Source organism: Euprymna scolopes, chromosome 46 (genome assembly GCF_053919585.1).
Source record: "Euprymna scolopes isolate OS-2025 chromosome 46, ASM5391958v1, whole genome shotgun sequence".
Classification (NCBI taxonomy): Eukaryota; Metazoa; Mollusca; class Cephalopoda; order Sepiida; family Sepiolidae; genus Euprymna; species Euprymna scolopes.
The window spans coordinates 120,499,801-120,510,686 of NC_136527.1; positions in this window are offsets into that span (position 1 = coordinate 120,499,801).

The following is a 10,886-nucleotide window of genomic DNA, read 5'->3' on the forward strand; positions in this document are numbered from 1 at the left end:
TTGATAGGACCAGGGTTGCATCATTAAGAATGTGTTAAAAGAGATGCAGAGAGAACACAAAGCCGATATTGGGTTAAGAATGTGCTGCAGCTTTATTGCCTGAATGAATGGTGGCTTATTGTGAAGCTAGTCATGTTTTCATACGTATAGTTTCGCAGGAGGTTGTAGTCGTAGCAACGCACTTTGTTGTAGCCGCAGTTACGTACCCCATAAGATCCCCCTCCTTCCCTATTGGTTCTTGGTTTGACTTAACGAGATTTGTGATGCATTATAGTCTGTGTGTGTGTGTTTGTGTGTGTGTGTGTGTGTGTGTGTTAGAGTGTGTAGTCTCTCAATCGTGCAGGGGGTTTGATCACCCTCTTAGACCTACGCAGTTGTTTCTCATGAGTTGGGGATCGTTGTAGTCCTGGGTTTATAACATCATCCGTTTACTTCGACCCCATAACTGCCTGGAGCTACTTTACTAATGACTGTGCCCAATTCGCAGTTGCAGTTGGGGCTTTGTGGGTGACATTTCACCCTTACAGGCTGTCCTATGGTGAGATTGTTATGACGGTTATAATATGTTTTTGCCGTTTGTCATTTTTTTATGAGGCTATTTTGTACCTCTGCTTGCACGAGCGGTGTGTAATCTGTGGTTTTGTAAGGTAGCATGGGGCAAGTGCACCTGGAAAAGAATCTTTGTGCTGGTGAGCTATGCATACCAGGTGAGATCAAAGAGACTCGCAATTGTTTGACCAGGCTGGGGTTTGGCCTGAATATCGCCCCCGAACATTATCACAGCAATTATGCAGGTGATCCGGTGTCAGGATGAAACCGTGCAACAGACGTTATTGTATATTGACATTTTTGTGAACGAGAGCCTCATGTCTGCCCAGGTGGGGAAAGAACAGCTTTTGGATGTCGTGCAAGGAGTTGAGCGTCAGCTTAGCCTGGACCGTGTTGCTGATGTTCATTGCCAAAGCGGGCACAGCAGTGTAAACCGAACCCTTTACTTCGCCAGGCTGGTCGACTCCTATGTGTCAAAGAGGGATGGGAAATCTGTTGTGAGGAGCTGCAAAATCTGTCGGTCGATCGACCCAGCACCCGTTCGGTGGAAGAAGGGAAAACTGAGTGTGAGAGGAAATTGGAACAGGCTTGCACTGGACGTAACTAACCACAACAGCGGGAATTTTTTGACGTTCATTGATTGCGGACTGTCTAGATTTGCATTGTGGCGGCCCCTTCGCTGGCAGGACTCAGCCGCCGTTGTCTGTAAACTGGAAAATGTCTTCCTCGAGTGTGGTTCCCCTTCTGAGATACTGACCGACAATGGCACCGTCTTTGTTAGCGAGCAAACTGTTCGCAGACAGCTGGGGTATACGCCTGCAATTTCAGTGCACCCAGTGGAAATGGAATTATTGAGAGAAACCACAGGACCATCAAGACCATCGCAACTAGGAAGCAGTGTACAGTGCCTGAGGCGGTCTATTAGTATAATGTCACCCCTAAGGACGACATTTCACTCTCTACCACGCCAGCCAAAGCACTGCACAGGTACTACGTCAGGGTGAGGGGCATGGAGACCAACCCATTGCCTGAGCCGGAGGCGATGAGAGAGAGTACCAAAGAGGGGGATGCCGTCTGGGTTAAGAACCCCGCAGCAAGTGCACCACACACTACAGATGATGAGCCTGCAATTAGTGCAGGTTGATGATGTGCCCCGTCATATCAAGATCTTTGATTGACATCACAAGCGCAGCCGCCACTCGATGGCGGTGAGAGCAAGACTGGATCTGAGACCAGTGAAAAATCATTCTAGCTTATGCCACAGACAGCAACCCTGAGATTAGCAGCGACCTTGAAAGCGAGGATGAAAGCACAGGCGAGGCTGAAGCCCTCGATCCCTCTCTCCGAAGAAGCATCCGAAGAAAAAGACTACCACGTCCCTGCGCTCTCTATGATGATGATATTGAGGGGAGTGTGGTGAAAATTGTGGGAACGCAAGCTTACCACTTAAACGGCCTCGGTGTGTGCTTTTCCAAGGAAGCGTCATGATGCTTAAAAGAGTCCAAGATGACGTCTGCGGCAATTACATAATGATGCAGTCCCGCCAACTCACAGCAGACGGGACGGACGTGAAAACGAGTCTACAGAAATTACTGACGGACGACGCTGCTGCAGTGCTGCAGTAAGCTGAAGTTTTGTGTGCTTTTTTTAAATCCTTTGCAACGATAATATAAAACATTTTTGAACACAAATAGGTCACCAATGGGAAGGAAAAACAAGTTGCATAAGTTACGAAAAATTACGACGCTAATTTAGGACATTACCTCCGAATAATCCAAATAATCCCCATCAAAACACACACACACACACACACACACACACATATATATATATATATATATATATATATATATATATATATATATATATATATATATACTTACTTGTACTTGAAACGACAGTCACCCTGGAGGAGTTGAGTCGGCTTAATGAAGATGCACATCTCGTATCGCTGCGGCCCAAGCCCGGCGATCGGAGGCAAGATCCCGAGTGAGCAACAGCCTGTCACGTCTCCAACGAGGCAGGCCATAGATGAGCAGGCCCGATATAAGTTCAGCATTTTTTATATATATATATATATATATATATATATATATATATATATATATATATATTTCACACGTCTTATTAGATGGGTGTAAAATTGTTTCATTTCCCAGACTGAAGTTAAGGTCCTGTGGCAAGATTGGAGATTGATTGAAAAAATACTCTCAATTCCTAAACAATACGTAAACAATAATATCGGTATTTCAGAAGTTTTTAGGGAATTTCCCTAATAAAATAAAATAACACAATTCTATGAACAATGACAAACAACTTCTTCAACTTAACAAGGGAAAGGTTTATTCGCAGAGCGTACTGAAGGAAGAAAGTAGAGTCGGGTCTCCACTGCCTTACGAGGTAGTTACAGCCGGCGGCTGTCGTCAATACCTTTAGTAGGAGCAGCGAAGAGAACAGGCGTCTAGCACCGACGAAGGCTGGTAGCGTAAGAGAGAGTTTTCTTCTGGGACCGGAAGCTGTCTGGTCCCCTAGGGGTTAATTTGTATTCGTGTGCAAGTCCTCAGATTGGACAGTTTAACGCCTCATCACTCACTCAGAGGAAGCGAATGCGCGAGAAGAAAAGGGGTCTATTTGTGTCTGCTACATAACCCCCTGCTTAGGCTGAAAGCCGACAGAGAGAAAGGTAGCATAACAAATAGCAGAAAGAAAAATACAATAAGTAATGTCCGTGTCTTTAGGTCATTTTCTTGCAGAAAAAAATGTTCTTACTTTTCTGTGAATAGTTGGAATATTTGCAGAAAACGTTCTGTTCTAAAAAGGAGAGAAGAAAAAATGTTCTTTTTCAACAGAAATACACTGTTTTGCAAAGTCTCTTCGGCCAATGTACCCGTCGACCACTACGTGTAGTGGTCACATAATTGTTCTCACGTGGAACATTTACCTCAGGTGTATGATTATGCTGTGTGTATGTTGGAGGAATGTGTGGCTCAGGTGTTAATGTGTCCAGAAAGGCTCTTTTTACCCTATCTACCGATACTGTCTCTTTTTACCACTAATGTTTAGGATAAAAGTTTTATCAGTGCGCGAAAGCACGCGATAAGGGCCAGTGTAAGGTGGAGTTAGGGGGGCTTTTACTGCGTCCTTTCTAAGGAACACATGAGTCCATGTCGCTATGTCCTTCGGAACCAAAGATTTAATGGTCTGTTCCCTAGGGTGCATCGGCGGTAGCTTACTGAGATAAGCTCGTAGTCTGTTGACATATAGAGCTGTGTCAGTTGATATATCCTCTATCGGGGTCAGCATCTGACCTGGCAACGATAGAGGTGCTCCATAGACCAGTTCGGCTGCGGAATATCCCAGGTCCTCCTTGATTGATGCCCGACAGCCAAGAAGGATGGCCGGTATGTACTCGCTCCATCGTTTTTGATCAGGGTAAGCGCGTAATGCAGCTTTCAATTGGCGATGGAAGCGTTCTATCATCCCATTCGAAGCAGGGTGATAGCTTGTTGTCCGAATGCGAGTGATCCCGAGGATCTTGGACAGTTCCCGGAATAGGTGGGATTCGAATTGTTCATCACGATCAGTGGTGATTGTAGTGGGAACTCCGTAGCGCGATATCCAGCCTGATATAAGGGCTCGCGCTACAGATTCAGCCGAAATGTCACTGAGTGGGATGGCTTCTGGCCACCGTGTGAAACGGTCTATGCAGGTCAGGAGATAAGTGAATCCCTGACTGACCGGCCATGGTCCAACCAAGTCAATGTGAACATGGCTAAACCGAACGTCTGGGGTGCTGAATGTTCCAAGGGGTGCGCGGATATGCTCGTGCACCTTTGACTTTTGGCAGGATACACAGGAACGTGACCAAGCAGTGATGTCACGCCTCATGTTAGGCCAGAAAAATCTAGCTGTAATCAGCTTTACTGTGGCTTTGCGTCCGGGGTGTACCAGGTTGTGTAGAGTGTCGAAAACCACTCTACGGTGGGTTGTTGGAACGAATGGTCGAGGTGAATCCGTTGAGGTGTCACAGATGATCTGCATGTCAGAAGTAGGCACGGGCAGATATGCGAATTTGCAAGTCGCGAATTCAGGTGACGATGGATCCAACGTGTCCAGACTTGGCTGGTCTAAGGCCATCTGTTGCAAATCGATATCTGATGGTGAGGACAGAGAATTGATGGGCAGGCGAGACAATGCATCTGCTGCTGCGTTCTGCTCACCCGCGATATGTCGGATATCGCTAGTAAACTGCGAAACAAAGTCCAAATGGCGTGTTTCGCGGGGAGAATATTTGTCCGGCTTAGCATGCAGTGCGTATGTAAGCGGACGGTGATCGGTGTAGATCACAAATTGTCAGCCCTCGAGTGAATGTTGGAAGTGTTTCACTGCGAGGTACATTGCCAGTAGTTCACAGCCAAACGTGCTGTAACGTTGTTCGGCCGGTTTCAGCTGTCGCAAAAAGTATGCAAGAGGTTGTAACTGTTGTTGGTGCTGCTGTTGCAGCACTGCACCTACAGCTGTGCCCGATGCATCAACGACCAGTGAAAACTGGGCATCGGGTACAGGATGTGCCAGCAAAGATGTCGTCGCTAGTTTATTTTTCACTTCAGCAAATGCTCTAAATTGGATCTCATTAAGTGAGATCTGCTCGTTTTTCTTCTTCCTGTTACGTAACAGGTCGGAAAGAGGAGCTAAGAGATCTGCACAGTGCGGGATAAAGTGTCTGTAGTAATTCAACAGACCAAGGAGGTGCCTAAGTTGGCGAAGTGAAGTGGGCGTTTGAAGGTCTTGTAGAGCCTTCACCTTTTCCGGCAACGGAGATATACCATCTGGGCTGATAATATGGCCCAGGAAAACTAGTGACGTAACACCGAAAACGCATTTACCAGGGTTAATCCTCACTTGGTATTGCTGAAACCGTTCAAAAAGTAGGCGGAGGTGAGTGACGTGTTCCTCAGGTGAGGCACTAGCCACGAGAATGTCATCTATATAGTTATAGACGAAATCTAAATCACGCACTACTTCATCCATAAAGCGCTGAAAAGTACTGGCAGCGTTACATAGGCCGAAAGGCATAGTAAGAAATTCAAACGCTCCAAATGGAGTTGTAACCGCAGTTTTGGGTATGTCGGCCAGATTCAGCGGGATCTGATGGTAAGCCTTAACCAGATCTAGCTTAGAGAAAGTCTTACAACCATGTAGAGAGGAAGCAAAGTCCTGAATATGCGGGATTGGGTAACGATCAGGTACCGTCATGGCATTGAGTCGTCTATAGTCCCCAGTCGGACGCCAATCTCCGTCTCGTTTTGGGACCATATGCAGAGGGGAAGCCAAGGACTGGACGAGGGGCGTATAATTCCCAACTGTAGCATATGATTAAATTCTGCCTTCGCTGCTTTAAGTTTATCCACAGGGAGGCGACGAGGGCGTGAGAACACAGGAGCACCTGTGGTCTCAATGTGATGTTTTGTGGTGTGCGTGGGTTTGCTCACCACAAAATTTAAATTGGTTAACTCCGGGTAGGAGTGTAGCACCTCGTGGTATGTGTCATTCGCAGCGGCAATGAAAAATACCGGGCTGATAGATGGGGCATTCGATAATGAGCCAGGGACGGAAAGTTCTGTGCTAGCGTCTATCAGCCGGCGTCTGCACATGTCGACCATTAAATTAAAATTATGTAAGAAATCCGCGCCTAGTATGGGGTACGGTAGATCTGCTATGGTGAAAACCCACGTAAAGTCTCTCCGTAAATTCAAGTCCAGAGAACGTGAAATTTGACCGTACGTGGGGATAGGCAAATGGTTCACTGCTTGCAGTGTTATCAATGACACTGGTGGGCTTTCTGTAAGTAGCCTAAGTGGCCATATGCTACAAGCAGCGCCAGTGTCTACCAAGCAACGTGCTTGAGATTTTACGTCAGTGACGAAATAGGCACGGTTATTTGCATTTTGTGGAAAGTTTGCCGTGCTCGTCTTTCCACAATTTAGTTTCCCTGGTTGTTAAAAGTGCAGGGCATTTTACAGTTCCGTGCTTCAGCGCCATAGCGACTATGATAAAAACATAGTCCCGGCATGTTTGCACGGCGACGGTGATGCGGGGAAGATGAGCGGCTTTTGTAGCGGCGTCTGGGTGAGTGCGACCTGCCCATATTGAGCTTGCTCACCTCTCTAGTGAGGCGTTTGATGGCCGTTAGTATAGCCACCGATGTAGCATCCTGTCTTACATTTGCGGTACCTCAGCAGGCTGTTGTGGAATCGCCACGGTGGTAGGCCCTCTCACAATGTCCATGACCTTGTCCGCCGATGCTGCTACTACATCGACGGTGTGTTTTTCAAACATTGGCGCAAGTATGGCCTTTACTTGCGCCTGCAGTCTTGAGAAAAAGAGCTGCTTAATTAAGGCACTGTCAGGAGGGACGTCCTCTGCCAGTTCCCTCATTCTACGGAGTAGTTCCGTCGGCCTGCGGTCACCTAAGTGCTCGTCATTGACCAGCGTTTGAAAACGCTTTTCCGCCGACACGGACGTCTGTAGTAGCACCTCCCGTTTTATGCTATCGTAAGTGGAGTTTAACGGGGTGTCCGTTATTAAGTCCTTGACCGCAGGAGTCAATGACGCGGGGAAGGCACTGAATAAAATGTGCAGCTTCGTTTGCTCTGACATGTTGTTCGCCGCAAAATAAGACTCGAGTTGAGCAAACCAAACCCGAACATCACCGGCGAAGGCAGGCAACGTTGTCATCGTCACTACAGAAAGTAGATACAAAATATTAAAAAAATATATATAATCTATCCGAAATCTGAAAGGACGTCGAACATGGACCACGTGGAGAAGAAAGGAAAAATATGGGGAAAATCTTTAAACAGAGACAATACAAAAAAAAATGTTAACAGGCTAATGGGGGAGGAGAAGAAAGAAACAAAATTACCATGAAATAAAGCTAAGAAAAAATTATATCAGGAAGAACCGTGAAGCAAAAAAAATGTGGACAATATGGGTTTTTTTTTTTTTTTTTTTTTGTAAATGTGTGTGAACCTGAAGATAAATGAACTCTTTAAGTACTTACATTTTGGCCGAAGAGTGCTAATGCGGAAAAACTTTGTGAAAGTTCTTTTTTTTTTTTTTTTTTTTTTGAGTTTTTTCTTATGCGCGGTGCGCGTTAAAACGGCAGAAATGTTCAAGGTAGAAAAAAGATAGCATTAGAAGTTATTCCTGTGGGTAGTGGTTCGCTTGGTTTTCTTTGTTGAGAAGTTCGTTTTTTTTTTTGTTTTTTTTTGTTTAAAGTTTTAAACGTGCTCTCCCGAATCCGTTGTCTGTTTATGTGGGTGGTCGAAAACCATGTGCTGGTTTTTAAAATGTGCGCCTTCCTTGCCCTGTTAAAACGCGAAAGAAGTGTCTGTTCGGAAATGTGTTATCACGACGGAGTCACCATTTTTGGGAATTTCCCTAATAAAATAAAATAACACAATTCTATGAACAATGACAAACAACTTCTTCAACTTAACAAGGGAAAGGTTTATTCGCAGAGCGTACTGAAGGAAGAAAGTAGAGTCGGGCCTCCACTGCCTTACGAGGTAGTTACAGCCGGCGGCTGTTGTCAATACCTTTAGTAGGAGCAGCGAAGAGAACAGGCGTCTAGCACCGACGAAGGCTGGTAGCGTAAGAGAGAGTTTTCTTCTGGGACCGGAAGCTGTCTGGTCCCTAGGGGTTAATTTGTATTCATGTGCAAGTCCTCAGATTGGACAGTTTAACGCCTCATCACTCACTCAGAGGAAGCGAATGCGCGAGAAGAAAAGGGGTCTATTTGTGTCTTCTACAAGTTAACCGTTTTAAATAAACAGAGCTTTCTTTCAAAAGTAAACATTATAAACATAACTTTTTAAAAATAATAAACAATTTTATTTATTTTAAATACTATATACTGAAGTTTGTTTGTTTGTTTGTTTGTTTTTTTTAATTTTTGACAATATACTTCGGACTACTTTTCTCGTCTTAATAGTAATTCGACTAATTCAAAAAAATAATGAATTTTCAATCTTCCAAAACAAACCGGGTCTTCGTATCTTCATTTTTTTTTTAATAAATTGTATATAAAAATGAATTTTACAAAATAAATATCTTCTATATTTTTTTATAAATTCTATAATAAAAATAAATAAATTTACAAAACAAATCGAAATAAACCTTATTGACAAATAAATTGTATTTAAAAAAATGAGTTTTACAAAATAAATCTTCATATTTTTTATTTTTTTAATAAATTGTATGTAAAAAATTAAATTTTACAAAATGAATTGCAACAAACCTTAAGTATTGACAAAAATAATCTCAACTTGATAGAAAAACAATTTGGTACACTTAACGAATAAATGGAAACTTTTACACAAGGAACAAAATAATGATTGCACCGTTTTATGATGACTTAAATCCTTTCTTCCTTAGCAGTTGATTTTCTTTTTAAATAATTTCACGTTTAAATCGTGTTTTTCATCTTTTAATTTTGATTCTTTTATATTTTCATATATTTTATTTCTTAATGAATTGAACACACAAAACAAAAGTTGTATCAATTTACTAAAGAAATCATAACAAACAAAACAGATTTTCTGTTTTGAACACAAAAAAAAAGACGAATTAATCCTGATGTTTTTATTTACTTATAGAAAGGTAAGTTTTTTTTTCTTTTACTTTTTAAAAATTTAAAAAGTCAATAAGTTTTTAAATAATTTTAAACGTTATAAAAATTTATTTTTTATTGCAATCCAATTAAAAATATAAAAAAATTATGAAAACTCATTGAGTTGAACAATTGCTTTTGTGCTTTTAGTAAAAAGAAAAGTCTATCATCACTATAATAATAATTAAAAAAAAAACTATCACTATAGACTACGAATGTTGGTTTAATCTAAACTTTGCGTTCCGAGTGTGTCAAATCTTCATTGTCTACTCTAAAAGAATGCGATTTTACCCAAGTTTTCGAAAAAGTTAATTTTACCGGTGCTAGTGCACTTACTGATCCGCGCTATTTTTTTTTAAATCGTATTACCAAGTTTAATTAAAGGTTTATAATATGTTTTTTTTTTTAAATTCAATTGTAAGGTTAAAGTACAGACTAGATACAAAACACCCTCTCCTCCCCATGTTAAAAATGACTTTTAAAAATAATAACGTTATTATTTCAGCACGGATCAATAAGTGCACTAGTACCCCATATTCTTTTAAAGCACACCGAAATCTACAAAAAAAATATTTTGTTCTATACTAGATGAGTAGACACACCTTCCCATGAGCAGACAGGGGAAAGGAACTAGTAGGTGAGTGAAGGTGCAGGCCTCTACTAAACAGTAGGTCTAATAGTCTTGAGAGGAGGGACTCGACGATCTTCAGGTTACCAATTCCTTCCGGCTCCTAAGAATTGCACTGCTTTCTTTTCCACAACATGAGTAGCGACGACCAAATTTCTGATGTTAACTGATGACTAGATTCCACTTAAGCTTTAACAAAATGGTATGTCCCATTTCAATATATGTATTATTATGTAGAATATTTACAAGATGACCACAGCTTCATTTGGTCCAACAGATATCCCGCTCCCCCCAAGTTCATATGAAATTTGGGAAAATGACGTGGAAAAGAATGCGCTGCTGGTTACACTCTGAAACAATAGAAAGGGGTGTGAGTAATTAATATGAGGGGTACAAGTACAATACTATCTATCTCCCTCACCCACGGCGAGTTTTTTGCGGGCATGACAAAAAATTCTGAAGAAAATCTGTTTCAACTATTTACACCGTACAAGTATCAGTGAATTTTACTAGTGCTGGGAGCGCCGGTTGCGCGACCTGTTGCCTGGTTGAGTGTCAGTGATACCGGGGGCATTGTGCGATGCCAGTCAGCGTAAAGCCATGGGAGGCTTCTTGGGGGTTGTGTGTATGAAGCTGTGGAGAGGCCGTATGCGTGGCGTCTACATTCTGCATGGGAAGACCAATATGTGTTGACTCTGATGACAGCATCCCTGATGATGGGGCTGAGGGACTCAATGATATCTTCATGTGAGGCTGCTTTATAGGGGGTGAACTTACGAAGATGCTGGCGGTTTCGCATAGTTAGTCTCCCAGAGCCATCTATCTTCACGACATATTGGTGGAGCTGCCTGACCTCTACGATGATTGGATGATTGTCTATCAGGTTCTGTAAGTAGACATGATCCCCGATACGAAGAGGAAGCAAGGATCGAGTGTGTTCCCTCCATTTCTCATGCTCCTGGGAGTGTCGCTTTGCAAGAGCCTTTTCTCTGTTGATAAGGGTCTCTGTCCATGTCGGATGAGGGCAGTACCGAC